Genomic DNA, 17,006 nt, shown 5'->3' with positions numbered 1-17,006 from the left:
ATTGGTAAGACTTGTAACTTTTTCAGAAGTTGTGTGACACAGCCTATGTATAACCAGCAGGGCATAGAAGGCATAGTGTGTATGTAAGTTCTGTGATTATTTCACAAATACTGCACTTGAAGCTATGCTCGTGGTGAACTGTAGAAAGACAACAATTTATTTGAAAAAAAATTTTAACACATTTTATCATTAATAGAATAGCCAGGACAGAAATACTACAAAATAAATAGCATGTAAATTACTGAAAAGCACCTCAGTCTTCTACTTCTGTTACTTAATTTTTTGCATGCACAAAACTGAAACAGGAAAATACGGTTAGTGCCAGTGTGGAATGACTGTGACCTCAAAAAAGAGCCAGAAGTGTGCAAATCCTGTTGTTTATTCCCACCAGCTGCCACTCCCCATCCAGATATGTCAGGTTTTGGCTTCTTATGAAGCTGGTGAAGACAGGTACGAAGATCCTCAGGCTGAGGAGGACACCACATTCTCACTGTAGTGCCATAGCATATGCTTTTTGACCAAGGGGAAGATGGCAACAGTATGAACTGAATAAGACATCACCTTGCTTCTGATGTTGCTGCTTGCTTCTCAGCACCTTCGTTACTGTACCTCAATGTGGCTGCAGGCTCCTAGGGGAGATAATGGTGGTATTTTGCTGATCCTAGAAACAAGAAACAGTTACACATGCACAAACACACAGACAAAACCCCAAACCCAAGAAAACTTATGTTGGTTGCCATATAGAGTGCTGATAATGTTGTAAGACTAGCAAGCTATACAGCACTGCTGCCCATACAGGCATGTATCCGTTTCTTTTTTCCTGCTTACTGTATTTAGTAATATTCCTAAACCGTCTGGCACCTAGCACAGCCAAGGCTCCAGCTCTGTCAAGAGCTTTTAGAAACTAATTCAGTAAATATCAGGATCTTATCATGACTCTGATGTTATAAATACTTAAAAGCCTGAAAACCTGGAATCAGGTAGTAACAGGAGAATCTTCACTGAAAAAAAAATCTAGTCTTACTTTACAGAGAGAAGCAAGAAATTTTGATTTGGTGGATACCACTGGCTCAGAAAACAGTGGGCTGATTGAACTCACTAAACTGGCAGAAAAGCTTTCACCATGCGTTAATTTTCTGCCAGTTTAATGAACTGAACAAATGCCAGAACTGGTATAACAGAAGCAGCACAGATGCACAAGTAGTTTCAGAAGGAGGGAAGCAGAAATGCATGTATCATCACCAGCATGCTGTTAGATCAACTTAGATGTCTCATTTGAATTCACCATAGAAACAGGGCAAGTACAGAATAGCAAGAATATCTGAAGAGTCAGTTCAGGGACTTCATGAACTGGAAGAAGACTCAGATTGACATTTTTAATAGCCACTGAGAAATCTGTTCTCTGTGAGCTTGTCTAATTCCTTTTCAGCTTCATACCTCTGGTGTTTGTGGAATCCTATAGCCATCCACTTCTCACGTTATCAAGCTGTGCATAAACTGCATGAGCTACTTTTGTTTATTTAAACCTACTACACCCATATGGGTCCTCTGTTGTCAGATGTGCTGACAGCTTCTGTTGCTTCCCCATATTCTTCATAATTTTATGGGCGTTTGTCACCCCATCATCTCTAGTCACATTTGCACATATTACTTACACCCTGCACCTTGGAACTAAACCACCTTTCTGTCCAGTACCATAAGAAGAGGAGGCTGTCACACCACCAATGATAACCTTCCAGGTAAGAAAGAGATTGCTGCTTACCTCCCAGCTTTACGCCACCCTGCTATTCATATCTGCCCACAAGCAGAGTGGTCTCCTCCAGCCCACCCTAAGCAAGTGCGCAACACCAGCAACATAACCTCTGGCATGCCTCCTCCTCCACTCCCCTGCTCCTCTACCCCTCTTCCCATTCCAGCCCCTGTGTAGTTTTCCCCTCTCCTGGTTTCCTTTTACTCTTCAGGGTGAGTTGGACTCGAAGCACCTTTGCTATTCTCTGAAACAGAACAGTTTTGGAAATCCGATTCTAGCTAATGCGCCTACAGGCAGCTGGGGACAATGTGTTCCAGGACTGCTGGGCACAGCAGCAGGGCTGAGAGGCTGGAAGTGCAGTGAGGCTGGAAGGCAGGGAGGCAGGCAGTGAGGCTGGAAGTGCAGTGAGGCTGGAAGGCAGGGAGGCAGGCAGTGAGGCTGGAAGTGCAGCAGCGGGCAGGGAGGCTGGAAGCGGTCACCAGCCGCCGACTGGGCCACTGTTGGCTCAGCAGTGCGGCCGCAGCCCTGTGCCGTACAACACGCATCGCGCCATCGCTCCTCAGCGTCTGTCCCTGTGCACCCCCCGGCCAGTGCCGCACGAGTCCCGCTGCTCCGCGGACGGCCCGGGCCGACTCGGCGCAGCTCCGCGCAGCCAGCGCGGGGAGGTCTCTTCTCGCTGACCCCATCAAACACCCTCGGGCTGCACATACCGGAGCTGGGACCCACCCCCGCCGGGTCCCTGCTCGACGCCATCCCAAGTCCCAGACCCTCAGAGGTGACGCGGCCGGGGGACGCACCGAAGGCGCCGGAGGACGAGCCTCCCGGTGCCACCCGGCGTGCCGCGCCCTGCCCCGTTCCGGGGGAGCGGGTCTCTCGTACGGCCCGGTGGGACGGGGGGCAGCGCCCGCCCCGCCAGCGGCCCCTCGGAGCCCTGAGGCGGCGGCGGGGCCCGGTCCCCGGGACTGGCGCCGAGCCCCCCGTGCCGCCAGCCATCGCAGGGCCTCACCTGCGCGCTGCCCCCCGCCCGCTGCCGCCCCCCGGCGCCCGCCCGCGGCGAGCTGCTCGCCCCCTCCCCGCTCCCCCCCACGGCCCTTCCGAAGGCAGCAGCCCCCGGCGCTAACGCAGCCGGCCCGCCGGGCCCGGCCCGCTCCCCCCAAAATGGCCGACGCTCCCTCACCGCCCTCGCCCAGCGCCGGGGGAGGGCGCCGCGGCGCTGCACCGCGTCCGGGCCGGGCACGGCAGCCCCCGCCCCGCTCCCGTTGACGTCAAGCACCGCCCGGTACCGCGTCCCTCCCCTCATTGTCAGCGCCTGCACCCGCCGCCGAGCCCGGAGCCCCCTGCGGGCTGCGGCTGCCCGAGCCCGGGCTGTCCCGCCGGCCGGAGCGCGCCGCGGGCGGGAAGGAGGCCGGGCCGCTCCCGCTGCCCAGGTAGGCAGAGACGGGCGACGAGCGGGCGGGCAGGGGGTGCCGCAGCCCCGCCAGACCGGCCGGGCGGGGAGGAATTCGAGGCATCCGCTTTGTCTCCGCGGGCGGCAGAACCGCCTTCCCTGCCGGCGGGCGCCGCGGGGCCGGGCCGGTGGCGGCGGCGCAGTGCCCGCAGTCCCGGCCGCCGTCACACCGCGGGCGACCCGGCCCTGCGGCGCCCGCCGGGGCCTCGGCCCCCGCTCGGAAATGGGGCCGCCGTCGGGCTCCTTCCGACGTGACCGGAACCGCCGCTTTCCTGACCGGAGCGGCCCGGCCGGCGGCCGCTCCCCGCCCGGGAAGGGCACGGTCCCTGGGGCGCGGCGGCGGCGGGCTGCCCTCGGGGGTCCCACGCCCTCGGGGGTCGCACGCCTTCGGGGGTCCCACGCCCGTCGGTGCGCACCGCCGTGCGGTGGTGCAGCTGAGATCGTGGAGGTGTCCAAGAGGCGCTCAGAGCGTCAGATTTCTGCGAATACCCTTTTTTCTCCTTGCTGCAGCCATATACTCCTTTTCCTGTTGCTTATTTCTTCTGAATTCCCCGTTCTCTCCTTAGCCCGCTCACATTTATCGTACAATCAATACTGTCGTCCCTCTTACGTGTGTGCTTTATCGATGCTTCGCCTTTGTTAATTGCTTCAGCCTTCTTTTCTCCCTGTCGTGAGGGAATTTGTTGACAGAGTGTCGCGAAACTGTTCTTTTTCTGTTAGTAAAATTTCTTAAAAGTACCACATTTGGCTCTGCCAGGTGCCCCACGTGCTGGTATGCAAAGCAAGTGGAAGAGCAGACCCTTGGTGGTTGTCCTTGGTGACTGCGCTTCCATTGCAAAGCTGCGTAATTTTTTTTTTTTCCTTCCAATGCTACATCTGAAGCCCTTAAGGCAGTTAGACACAAGTTAAAGTGACCGTCCTGACCGATTGGCACGTTCCAGTTTGGCACAGTGGGATTAGATTTTAATTGGTGCGTAAATTCTGTTGAAATTTTCCACAGAAATCCCAGGAAAAGAGCGCTAGTTGTTGCAGTGCCACTGTTTCCTACGAGTCCCTGGCTGAGCCGTACCACACAGCAATGACAGCGAAAGGGGGAAGCATTTTTACAACCCTGGAGTGGTCTCAGGCATTCAGGGTTTAGGGAAAAAATGCAGTTACTTACCACATTCCTACGTCTCTTGGCAGAGATACACATCTCCTGGCCCACTGGATAGTGAGGAGGGACAGTGTTCCTCAGTGCTCCTGCATTCTGCACGAGTACAAAGCCCAAAGCTGTGTGCCCCAGTCAGTTAATGCAGCCTGTGGCCAGCCGGCGCGTTTCGGCAGGGACGGCGTGCTCTGCGGCCGCTTTGCGTCCACGGCACCTGCAGAAGCATAATTCCTCCATTGTGGCAGCTCCGTGGCAGTAAGGAGGGCAGAAAACGCTCGGTGCTGCCTGCCACGCTGACTCCCTGACCCCAGGGCTCCAGAGGCCTGAGGAAGTGACGGTCAGGCAGGGGGCTGGGGTGCAGGACCCCTCCCAGGCGAGGCACTGCAGGGAGGAGGAGGAGGATGTGGAGAGCTGGTTGCTGTGTTTCTTTTGGATGTGTGGCTGAAAGTTCCTGTGGGCAGGAGTGAATTGGGGCAAGGGGGTGAGGGAGAATAGAGCTGGTCCCATTAACAAACCCCTATATCTCTCTTCTGGTCTGAGCTGCCCTTCAGCCTCAGCTTCCCCATAACCCTATAAACAGTAAAGTTTCTTCGCTGCAGTATAGGGCAAGTTAAAATAAGTTATGGCAAAGTGGGCTCTTCACTAGCCCTCTGGATTTCTCTGTACCCTGAGAATTTGGCCCAACTGAGAATGTTACTGTATTTATTTATGTAAAGTGAGTTAGGAAGTGTAGACAAAAATAGCTTTTGTTAAAAAAAGAGTACTGTCAAATGTGGCTGTTACCAGAAATGGTAATGTTTAAAAGCCCGGTATGCCTTGCAATCTAGACCACATTATTTTGTTTGTTAAAATGTATTGGTGATCACATCTTTGAGTATGACCTTACCATAGCATTGTACACAGGCACTCTGAGGTTGTGCTTATCCTCCACGAAACCTTTCCTTCTCACCGAGGTCTGCTGTCAATGAGGAACCAGCCGATGTGTGCCGCCTTCCTCATGGAAGCTTTTCAGAAAGTGTGGCTGGTGTGACTGAGCCAAATGACAAAATAGGACAATTCTGATACAACTGTTACATTAAAACGAAGCAAATAATCTTTTTAGGGTGCCATTTGGGTTGGAAGGTTCGCATGATGGTGATGATTAGTAGCCTGCAATACGTTTTGCACTAACTGGTGCAATGCAGGTCATAGGAACCTTTAAAACATACTGTAAGGGAGAATGCTAGTTGTGGTCATGGCTTTGTTCATTACGTCTTCGCAAGTCTAAGGCACGCTGCTGTACAGTCTTTTTGTCTTGGGTAATGTTTGGATCTGCACATGTGAAGTTGGAAGCATGTGTTTTCAAATACTTGGTGACAGCTGATGAGCAAGTGCTGCTTGCCTACACTTCCTGCATCCCTGGTGCTGGTGGTCTGCTTCATCCTTCCATACTGTATTCCCTTTGCTTTAGGCAGGCTGCATCTTTGGAGGGCTTTGAGTCCTTTAGTTTGATCTCTTCTTCTCTCTGTATTCACCCAAGGTGGGTTTCATCTCCCTAAGCTCAGCTGTTTGCCAGTGTAACAGGAGAAGGCAGCCGTCCTCTGATGGCGGTTGCAGCCACCCACTGCAGACACTGTGGACAGTCACATCTCTCTGGATTTGAGGGTTTAGAGCTGGTGACAGAATCCATTTGGTAGAAAACCCACAAATCATTTGCCTTTAATTGTCCAGATTTAGGAGCCCTCATAACCACCCTGACTCTGGGAAAGCACAGTGGGCATGCCATTCCCATGGAATCAACGGGGTTTGGGTTGGTTCCAAAATCAGAGCACTTTTTGAGATGATCAAGTATGAAGTGTGGCATTGGATGTCAGCCACCAAAATGTGACAGTTTAGGCCTTAATCTTTTTGTCTCTCTGGCTTTGTCGTCTTAGGTTTTGGCAGTGATGTTTCCCTGCCAAGGCCCTAATCTCAGCTGATAAGAGGTTCTAAGGCGCAGTTCAGCCCTGTGTTCTTTAACCCCCTCCAGGGTGGAGTAAGATGTGCAAGGTGCAACAAGCAGCCTTACCTAAGCGCACCAGCAGTATGCACAGGAGCGTAAACACCATGCACAGGCAGTTTCTGTTTCCTTCTCTGTAAAACAGAGCTGAGACTATTTCAGCACTTCCTTGCAGAGGTTGTGCAGCAAGTGTAACATTTGCGTTCCCGAACATTTGAGATCCTCAGCGCAACACAATCTGGAAAGGACTGAAAGGAGAGAGGGTGCCTAGGAAATACGAGTTTTAATGTTATACTTGGCAATCAGCCTGCTATGCAACCTTTTGCATTGAGAGCTGGATAAGCTCTGGTGATGGTGGAACCCGTTAGGACCCACACCAGTAGCCCCAGGAGCAAAATGGATCATTTGTTCACTTCGGAACAAAGTTGCCAAAATATCCTATAAAATGTAAGGAAACATCAGCTGGTAAGTTTGTTTCTGTGTGACAGCCGGCAGATGAGAGCTCCTGCAACTCTGTCAACTTGGGAGGAGAGAGGGATTTTCACATCCTTCCCAGTCCGTTTTGGGAAGTGCCAAATCAGTGCAGGTGGGTGCTGTGGCTGGAGGAGGTGGGTTTGCCTTTCCCGTCATCCCAGGCATTCTCCTCTGGGTGCCCATTCCAGCCCTACTTAAGCTGACACAAACTCTGTTCAGCCGTCTGGAGAGAGCTGATCTGGGTGAAAATTAACCATCAGTGTCCCCCCACCCCCTTCAACCCTGCCGAATTCCCACCCTGGCTGCAGGGTTGCTTTTGTCTGGCCAGGGGAGAGGAGCACAGAGCTAGAAGGGGGCAGGCGTGATGCAGGGCCACAAAAATGGCCGTAAAACTTTGGCCTGAGGATCTGGTCCAAAGTCTGTGAGGTCACTTGTGCAGTGATTGCATCCCTTGAGCATATCAAGCATTGCTGCCTGTGATTGTATCTCTGCCACCCCCTTGGCTTTCGTGGTGACTTTGGACATGCGGCCTTAGCAAAGTTCCAGCTCATGCAAAGTGCTGCCTTGGTTTGGGCAGCAGGAGTAGAGATGGCGCGTTTGGAGGACTTCAGTGGAAAAGTTTCTGTATTTATTAAGTCCCAACAATTTTGGCCCTGTTTGTCAGAGCTTTGCTGGATTGGGCAAACCTCACGTATCTTTTCAAAGTAACTTCTGAGCTGTAGCATCCAGTGTCTGATCAGCTGTATTGAACTTGAGCCAGCCAAATGCACTGATCTTTCAGCAAAATGCACTGGTCTCGTGTATGTAAACGCTTTCTGTGAGCTGGAAATTTCTGTATTGCTGCTCCTTGGCCCGCTGCAGCTAACATCAGCCATCCTGGACTGCTTCATCCCCTGTGCTGCCCTGGCCCTTGGGGAACCAGCTGTCCACAGCGCAGCCGTGCTTGGTGCCAGCAGGCATGGGTGGGCTGGCCTGGCTCCCTGGGCAGATCCCACATCTCACAGGTGGGCTGCCGGGTGCTCCAGGATGAAGTAGGGGGGGACTCATGCTGCTAAGTACAGGCGCTACCTCACCACCCCTCACCGTCTACCCTGGTTTGGGAGGAATGTGTGGTGGTTTTGCCCCTTCCAGTCTTGAAGGGGAATGTGTAGGCTTTAATGATTTTAATTGGTCCTGGCCCTGCATGTAAACATTTATAGTTCTGAATTTACTTCACTAATTGGTTTCCAAGTCATAGATTAAGTCATAGTTTGACCTGCCATACAGCCCAGGCCATAGTACTAGACCTCATTTAGTATCAAATTAACTCATTAACTTAGCTGGTTTTGAGGTTTGCAATTTCAGACTTGATGGTGTGTGTGTGGTGAATATAAATAAGATTTTTTTTGCCATGAAACCCCATGTTCCTGGGTTGGATTTGTGATTGGCTCAGAAGCAGCAGGACAGATTTCATTTGGACACCCTGCAAACAGCATTGTGTCCAAGACCAGGCACACATCCTTGAGTGTGCATGGCATGCCTCTGAAAAAGCAGAGCAACAGATGAGAATGGAGGCTTTCGTAGCCCAGGTAGGAAATGTCTTCAGTGGTTAATATTACAAAACCCCTGAAGCTTGGGGCTCATGTGTTAGCCTGCATGGCAGGAGAGAAAAGCATCTGCTTCTGTAGGCAGGTGATGTGAGAGGGCTTCCTGACCAGCATCATGGCATAGCAGTCCTGCTGGGCAGCTGAGGAGCATGCTTTCTGGTGGCATACCACCCTGGCAGCAGAACAGCACCTCTCCCACTGCAGGAGCCAGTGGGCAACACATAGCAGGTCATCCTGTCAGCTGCTCACATCTATGCCAGCCGTGCAGGAGCAGGCGGCAGCAAGCACACTGCATTGGAAGTGCAAGAGCCATGGTAGGAAAAGGTGTAGTAGGGGCAAAAATGTGAGCACGTTCTTGTGTGATGTGATCAGAGCTGTGTCTGTACTCCTCATGTATGTGTTGCAGTGTCCTAATTGACCTCTAAAGTGGTAGCTTCATCCTGAGCTGAAAATGTGCCTTTCTACACGACTGATCACAATGAACATAAGCTCAAGCAACTTTTTAATTGGCTCAGGCATGTTTCTCTTTACCTTGAATGTTTACTTTTCGTGTTTTCCTCTGTTGCTGCATGCAATCCAGGTGCTTGCAGAAAGGTAGAAAAAGCTCAGGGCTGTGCAGTGTGGGCTTCTGGCAGTGTAGCTCTCTGCTTCCTGGTGTCATCAGCTCTGCCACCCTGTGCTGCATGCAGCACAGCATCGTACAGCTGGGAATGACAGATTTTGCTGCAGTGCTGCATCCTCCTTACGTGTTGCAGCAGAATCTGACATTTTTTTCACATTCATTCTTAAAATTGCTTTTATATAGATTGCTTTCATATGCATTATCTGGGTTTTAAGCTACAGCACTGGCTTGTGGCTTCCCTGTTGGGCTGGTTTGAAAACACACAAGATACGTTTCCAAAGGTGAAAGGAGGCTGCAGAGGCTCCAAGCTTGTGCTGATCATCTGATTCCACTGCAGCACTTTCAGCTGCTTGTGCCTTTGAGGTGCTTGTGCCTCACGTGGGAGTGCAGTGGGTTACCTTAAAGGGAAAATGTGATGAAACTGCTTTAAGAACTTGTTGTTACATGTGATATCTTAGTGGAATTTACCAGAATAGAAAGGAGATTCCTGACCTGGGATCTGGAACAAAGATGCAAAAACATTAATTCCCCAGGTAGTGTGAATCATTTGGAAATGTGTCTTTTTACTGGAGAACAATAAATAATGCCTATGTGATAATAAATAGCTGCTAGTACTGCACTGTGGTGAGAGTTTGAACTTGGAGCAGTCAAGAAATCCTAATGAAGCTTCTCACTCCTTTGTATACCGTTCTGCATAGCTACTGTTTGGGGTTGGGGTTTTTTAGTGGCGTTATTTTTAGTGTTGCTGAGTGTGATTAATGTTTCAGTGTAGGGGTATCCTGTGTAATATGTGGGTGTTAGTGTTTCTATATGAGATTTGGCTTTAGTATGTTATAAACTGCTTGCTTTAAAATTCTCTGGATGTTGCCTCCAGGTAGCTTTTTGCATTGGGCAGAGCATAGCAACCAGAAGCGTGGTTTGGAATAGGGCATTGCTTTTTGTCTGAAATGAACTGTCACAGGGGGACTGTAAAGGGGAAGAAAGCAACTGTCATCAATGTTTGGGAAAAACTATGAAGCTGTGTGTTTGAAGGTAAATGCAGGAGCAATGCTACAGTCTGCTGTGGAAGCAGGGGACTTTTTTCCTGCAGCGATTGGAAGACGGGGAGCTCTTTGGGTGCTTAGTCTCCACAGAGCATAGAGGGCAAACGGGCTCCTCGTAGCTGGGTGTTAAATAGCTATAGATGTGAAGCTGGCTTTAGGCTCAGGCAGAGTAAAACAGCAACTGCTGAGTGCAGAAAAAGTTGTGCCCTGTTGACTGCCTTGATTGCCATGTGGCGCCTCGATTGCCATGTGGCATTCCTTGAGCCTGGGTCACCTTCCTGCAATTTCCCCCAGCAGTAGTAGTGGCAAGCCCCATGCTCTGGCTTGCTTTCTCTGCCTTACAACAGAAATATGCTCCCAAGCCCTTACTCACAGATCATCTCCATTCACTTTTTCCTCTGCTGCCTACATTTTGAGCTGATTTGCAGAGCAGGGCTCTCTTTCCATGGTGCACATGCACATGTGCACACACACACACATACAAACCCACCCTTCTTTTTTTAGCGATCCCTTCCCTGTGTGCCTCCAGTGAGCGCTGTGACTGCTGTAGCATGTGGCTGAGGGTGCTCAGGCCAGCCCTTGCCTTGGAGCCCAGCTGTGCTGTGTGTGAACTGGCGGGGCATGCAGAGCACCTCTCCTCTGCAAAAGCAGGTCTGGCAGCAACAAGCTGGACAAGGTCAGCAAAACATCATGGCAGTGACTGCACATGGGGCTGCGTGAGTAACAGCACAGTGGACAGGTCAAGGTTGTTCTGCTCAGTACTGGTGGTGTATGCAGTGTCATGAAAATCAGGTGGATCTTTTACTAGATCACGTTGCTCAAAGCCCTATCCAACCTGACCTTGAACACTTCCAATGATGAGGCACCTACAACTTCTCTGAGCAACTTGTTTCTGTGTCTCACCCCCCTCATCATAAAAAATATGTTCCTTATGTGCAATCAAATCTACGCTCTTTCAGTTTGAAATCATTGCCCTTGTCCTGTCACTACAGGCCATTTGTCTGTCTTATAAATCCCCTTTATATATTGAAAGGCAACAATTAAGGTCTCGCCAGACTGAACAACCCCCACCTCTTACCGCCTTTCATTACCAGGTGTTCCAGCCCTCGGATCATTTTTATGGCCTCCTGTGGACAAGTCTGTCTGGGGTCTCCAGGGCTGGATGCAGTACTCCAGGTAGGATCTCACCATAGCAGAACAGAGGAGGGCAGTCACCTCCCTCCACCTGCTGGCCACACTGGTTTTGATGCAGTCCAAGATATGGTTGGCTTTCTGGGCTGCAAGCACACGCTGCTGGCTCATACCCAATTTTTCATCCACTAGTACCCCCAAGTCGTCCTCTGCAGGGCTTCTCTCAAACCATCCATCCCCTAGTCTGTACTGATGCTGGAGATTGGCCCAACCCAGGGGCAGGAAGTTGCAACATGATAAATGCTGACTGGATGTAAAGGAAAATAATTTTCATCATGCAATTGATTTGTCATGGGAACAGGGCACCAGGAATTGTGGCATCTTCAGCCTTGGAGATTTTCACAACGATGCAGTCCTGAGAAACCTGCTCCAGCTTTTGACACTAACCCTGCTTGGAGCAGGAGCTGGACCAGGCTGTGACACTTGGGGTTAACTTCATCCCCTTACTGGCAACCAAGATGAGACAGAAAATGTGAATTTCCCACTCCTCCTCGTCTCTGTAGAAAGAAAGAGTATGGTGGGGGAAGTGGTGTGTCCTATCTCAGTACAGCCAAGCCAGTCCTTCCTGTGAAACATCCTTCCTTCCTTCAGTCCAGGGAGTACAAGGGGAAAAAGGACACATAAATAACAGTGCGAGGGAGTGAGGTTAGCCAGCCATGCCCTGGAAAAGTGCTGGAGGGAGACCCTCTGCTTCCATTTGTGGCTTATGCTCCGTTTTTCACAGTCCACTTCTTAAACGTGCTGTAAGAAAAGCGTATGTCCTCTTGGCTCTGATCTTCACTTAGGATGGGATTCAGATGAATTAACACTTGGCATGAAGCCTGCAGATTTCCTCATTAGCATCTTGTGTAATGCTTGCAGGAATGAGTGTGCTTCAAGAGCAATAGAATTTGTCTTTCTTCTGTCCAGAGTACCTGCTGTCCATTAGGTACCAGTGGACTTAAAAGCAAATGCAGGCTGCCCAGTAGAATTGCCTCTTTCTTGTTAATATAGGATATTTCAAGACTGCTGGTTTTCTAGCATCATGACACTGAGAATTTGGAACAAAGTTCTGCCATGATAGTAATGAGCTGGTTGGCATCTTTAACACTTTCTTGCCCTATGGACAAGAGGCTGGTAGGAGCTGGATGAATTTTGAGGTTGGTGGTATATTCAGCCCATATATATGGGAAAACTACGGCTCAGCACCTTCCTGCTGGAAGTCCTGTCCCATGCTTCTGACACCAAACAGCTTCTTAGCTGTGTGCTGAAGGAGGCAGCTGAATGCTCAGGATGATCTCCTCCCTGGGAAGTTACGGCTATTCTGCTGCTGTGGCAGTGCCCACCCTTGTCAAAGGAGTCACTTTATGCAAGTGAATAGGGAATAACTCCGGCTCGTTTTTGGGAAGAGGGAGCAGAAGCCAGGTATCCCTCTGCCATCTCTTTCTGCATAAAGGAGAATCCCAACAGTGGCTGCTGAATCCCCTGGCCAGTCACCCAACCTCAGAACTCTAACTCGTGGAGAGTATCAAGTCTTGTTTCAGGGCTCTTTGCCCAAAGCAGGTTCTGCAGTGCAGTGTGTGTGGCCGGTCTCTGCCTGCCAGTGCAGTGAGTTGTGCTCACCTTTTTGGCCCGTTTGCCCAGCTTCTGGTGCAACACTGTATGTCCCATGTGTGAAATGCCCGTTGTGCTTTTAAGACTCTCAGTCTGCAGGTGAAAATGCTCTGTCCATAAATTCATCAAGGGTTTTGAGTAGGCTGTTTTCAATGGCATAACTACGGTGTTGTAATACCATCCTTGCAGCTTGTCTTAGAGCCTCCCCATTGTCCATGGAGCATTAATTTTGAGCTTAATGTGTTGAAGTCCCCACAGCTACAGGCATGCTGACACAAAGGCAGCGTGTCCCTTAAAAGATCCAGGCTGTGATCTGTTTGTGAATGTTATTTTATTTACTTTTTTGTTACCTGAGGGTATTCAGCAATAAATTGAACACAAAAGAGTCCTGTTAGAGTTTCCAATCCACCCAACTGTCTTCATTGAAGATTTAAGAGACTCACATTTAAGAGAGGGACATAAGCTCCTGAATACCTCCTTTCATTTCACTTTGCGCTTGCCAGTGAGCAAAAAGGTATATTCTGAAGCTGCAGGGCGGGAGCTTGCAGGGAACAAAAATGCCTGTCCAAGATCACAATATTTGTGGTATAGCCAGGGGACAGGGTTCCTGGGACTTTGTGTTGGGAGGCCGTGAAGGATCTGGAGATTACTCGCAGTGTAGTTAGCCAGCCAGCCTTCATTTCCCTGCACACGCTGCTGTGAAATGCTGTACCTGCAGTCCACCTAGTTCAAATGACTTTGGGGAGAAACCACACAGTCTTTGGCTGCGTTGCTTGTGAGTCAGTGCGTGCGGTGGGTGGGGTGTCCGCTGCTCCTGCGCAACTGATGGCAGGGCTTCCTGCTGCGGCATCATGCCTCGTCTTGCCTGCCTGCTGTCCTGCCTGCTGTCCTGCCTGCTGTCCTGCCTGGCTCCCAGCCTTTGAGGGGCTCGCTTGGCTCAGCTGGCTGCTCCCCGCAGGGCATGCCGAGCACTTGTGGAAGAAACCCCGCGGCCTGGGTTTAGTAAGAGCACCCAAGGTCTTGTTTTAGAGCAAAGTGTGGATTTCATGGGTTGCAAAAGAAGCAGATAGGAGACAGTCTCCTCCCTGTGCCAAAAGGTTCGCTTCAAGCCTACAACGACGCTGGATGCTGCTGTGTGGTGCCACAGCATTGTTCTGCAGGCTGCATGGTGTAACCCAAGCCGGCCAGCCTTCATGCCAGAGTCATTTCAGATGGCTGACCAGTTCTTCCTGGGCTTTTCCTGCCAGTGGGGTTAACCCTTGCTGTTCCCCAGCTAGCTGATAGTCTCTCCCCTCTAATAAATGCTTGTCCAAAAGCTGCAGAGTCACGCAGTGTTTGTGGTGCTGCTGGGCTCCACGTGTGTGAGCTGCTACAGCCCTGCCGCTGCCAACCTACATGCACGCAGCACATGGCAGGTTCCCACAAAGGCACAGCCCCGCCACTAGACGTTTACAGTCCAAGTCTAAACCCTGGTTTACTCCAGAGGCAACACCAATGGCACCTGTAACCTGACTGACCTTCCCTGCCTTCCTCAGGGGCCTTTCCACAAGCCTGAATTGCTGCTAATTGCAGCCTTCATTCAGCCCCGTGTGTGTTGGCTGCCAGCACAGTGCAGGGCAGGCTTCTGAGCGCGCCTGCAGAAGCACTGCTGTCCATGTGTCCCAGTGTAGTGTCCTAAAATGGTGCCAGCAATTTCATCTGCATCTGCATCAAGCAGGGCAAGTGTTGAATTTGCATCAGGGAGGCTGTGTCGGATGTCAGCCAGGCCAGGGCAAGCTTCTCAAGGACGAGCCAGGGGAAACAGCAGCATACCCTGAAGAAGGATCCCTGCAGCAAGAGCAACTTCCCAGAGATTTGGAGTAAAACTTTTACTGGTTTTGGGGATTTTGATAATCATGTTTCTTTCTAGTGGCAGGGCTGTTCTGTTCGGTGGGTGGATAGCAATGCTGATGATTTATGAAGTGGACCTACAAGAGAGCAGTTAACACTGGCCTGTGCTTGAATATGGAGTTTTATCAGAGTAATTAGTCCTAGATGTCTGCTCAGGGTTATTGAGTTAAAGGGCTGTTAGTGAAGATTAATGGAAAATTAAAATGTAGACATTTATTTACATCTGAATCATAATTTTTAATTCAGGTCACATTTTATTTCCTTGTGCTGCCGTGCCATCAGTCTGAGGGTCTGTATGGTGCCTGCCATGCCTGCTGAGAACGAGTCCCTGTGCGCAGAGTGGAAGGAAGTGCAGGACAAGGTGTGCAGAGAGGACAGGGTGCCTTTGCTGAAGTGTAGCTAAAAGTTGGCTGTCTAAGCTGTTCCTAAGAGATTTTCCCCATTTGTACTAAGGAGTGCTAGAGGACAGTCCTGAGCCACGGATCGCCATCACCAATGCTGCTTTATGTTTGTGTGGCCCTTGGCAGGGCTTGGCCTGGATGTTCCCAGGCATCTCCTTGTGATGGCTTGGGATGTCTCACTTGGGGGCAAAGTGGTTTTAATAGTGCGGGGGGCTTGTTCAATACTAGTTGGCCATGGGGCAGAGGGCGGACTGAAGCAAGGCTCATGTACTGATACAGGTGTAATGTTAAGTGCTCTCTTTGGTCAGCAGGATGGCAGTGCAGTCTCCAAGGGGCCATTTACCCACCCAGCCTTAGGCAGCAAACAGGGATTAGTTGAACAGTTTTCTGACAGTGCTACCCACTTTCTTTCTTTTTTTAATCTGTGGTGGATGCCTGGACCCTTTTATATTGAATGCATAGCTTTAGAAGGCTAAATTTTGTGGGAACAAGTACTGTCCAAGGAGATGGACAGTCCTCTCGGGGTTTAAAACACCAATGACAGGAACAGGTCACCTGTGTCACCTTGTGAGTCTGCTTCAGGCTCAGAGGATTTACCAGCAGAGCTGGATGCTGGATTTGCTTTGGCTTTACCTTGTGGCTCTGCCCGCCTCCAGGAGTGTGTCGGAGGCCGATGTGTGGATGAGATGAACCCATTCTTTATCCCTACTGTTAAGCCGTGCTGTTGTGCAATGTGGGAGCCAAGGTTTTTACACCTGGTTGAAGTCATAAAGCAAAGCATAGCTGCTGCTTGGCCTGGCCTGCCACAGGGGGCAGAGACCGGTCAATGAAGAGCCACTATCTGTGGTTTCCGTGTTTACCATAATCCTTGTTTTCCCCAGCTCCTGAGGCAGATCTAGCACGACAGATCTTTTCCTTTTTTTGTGATTGTAAGCTGGCTTGACTTTTCCACCCAAGGCCATTATGTTTGTCCTGGATCAGACCACAAGTGTATCTAGCCTGGTGTTTTTGCAGTGGCCAAGAACAGGGCCCTAGGGAAGGGAATTGAAACAGGGAAAACCTGCGGTACATAGTTCCTGCATGCTCTCCCAGCCTCCGGCCCCATGTGGCACAGGCACTTACAGACCTCGATGTGGTTTCTGTGGATTTACCAACCCTCAAAAGACATCTGTGTTGTTATTTTATCTGTTCACCCCAAACCCATGAAAATTTTAGTGTCCACAGCATCCTGTGGCAGAGTTCAACAGCTTATCTCCACGCCATGAGGAGCAGTGTCTGTCCTTGTTTGTCACTGCAGAAACAGCGAACATTTGATCATATCCCTCTTCTCCAAACTATTAATAATTTTATAGATATCTTTTATTCCTCTTGAGTAATTTCATTTTACAGGTTAAATAGTTCTTGTTTTTTGATGATTTCCTCTGCAGAAATCATACTTTTGACCACCTTTGTTGCATAGCTTTTCTAGCTGGCAGCAGAGGCTGAGATGGGACCAGAACTGCAAACAGCTTTGGAGATGCTGGTGCACTGTGGGGTTGATACAGTGGCAAATTAATGTTTTCTTTTTTGTGTACTGTACTTATTTACTAATAACTCATAGCATTAGACTTGATTTTTGACCCTGTGGGACAATGAGCTGCTATTTTCCTGAATAGTTGTGGTAAGCTGAAAGCTTGTTATTTTACATGTAATTTAAAATACATGTATTTACATGTAATGTAAAATACATGTATTTTACAGACATTGTTTTTTACCATGTCTGTAACTTCATGCTGATCTACACTGACATACATCTGTCATTTCCCTGATGAGACTTGGAAGGTCCTTCCATAGATCTTCAGAGTTAGGCTTTGCCTCTGTGACCCTGAGCTCAGAGAGTCT

General features: G+C 50.2%; 1 protein-coding gene and 1 long non-coding RNA gene across 3 annotated transcripts in view; one reads left to right on the top strand and one right to left on the bottom strand.

Annotated features, from left to right (window-relative positions):
* Positions 1-128: 128 nt before the first annotated feature.
* On the bottom strand, positions 129-700 carry LOC308061150. The gene is made up of 2 exons (XR_013927085.1): positions 562-700; positions 129-467 (listed from the first exon to the last, which is right to left on the bottom strand). It is a non-coding gene; the product is annotated as an uncharacterized lncRNA (long non-coding RNA).
* The window catches only part of LUZP1 (leucine zipper protein 1), a 43,604-nt gene continuing 27,058 nt past the window's right edge, over positions 461-17,006 (top strand). Inside the window, exons 1-2 of one of the 2 annotated variants that reach the window (XM_080380693.1) lie at positions 461-2,351; positions 2,393-3,177. The gene's annotated coding sequence lies outside the window, so the exon portion shown is untranslated. Of the gene's footprint in view, positions 2,352-2,392; positions 3,178-17,006 lie in introns of those variants that run through there. The other variant, XM_080380694.1, reaches the window with a different exon arrangement.

The sequence above is a fragment of the Falco punctatus genome (genome assembly GCF_963210335.1).
Source record: "Falco punctatus genome assembly, chromosome: 3".
In the NCBI taxonomy this organism is placed as follows: Eukaryota; Metazoa; Chordata; class Aves; order Falconiformes; family Falconidae; genus Falco; species Falco punctatus.
Note: the sequence above shows the minus strand (reverse complement) of the source record. Positions and strands in the feature narration are given on the sequence as shown.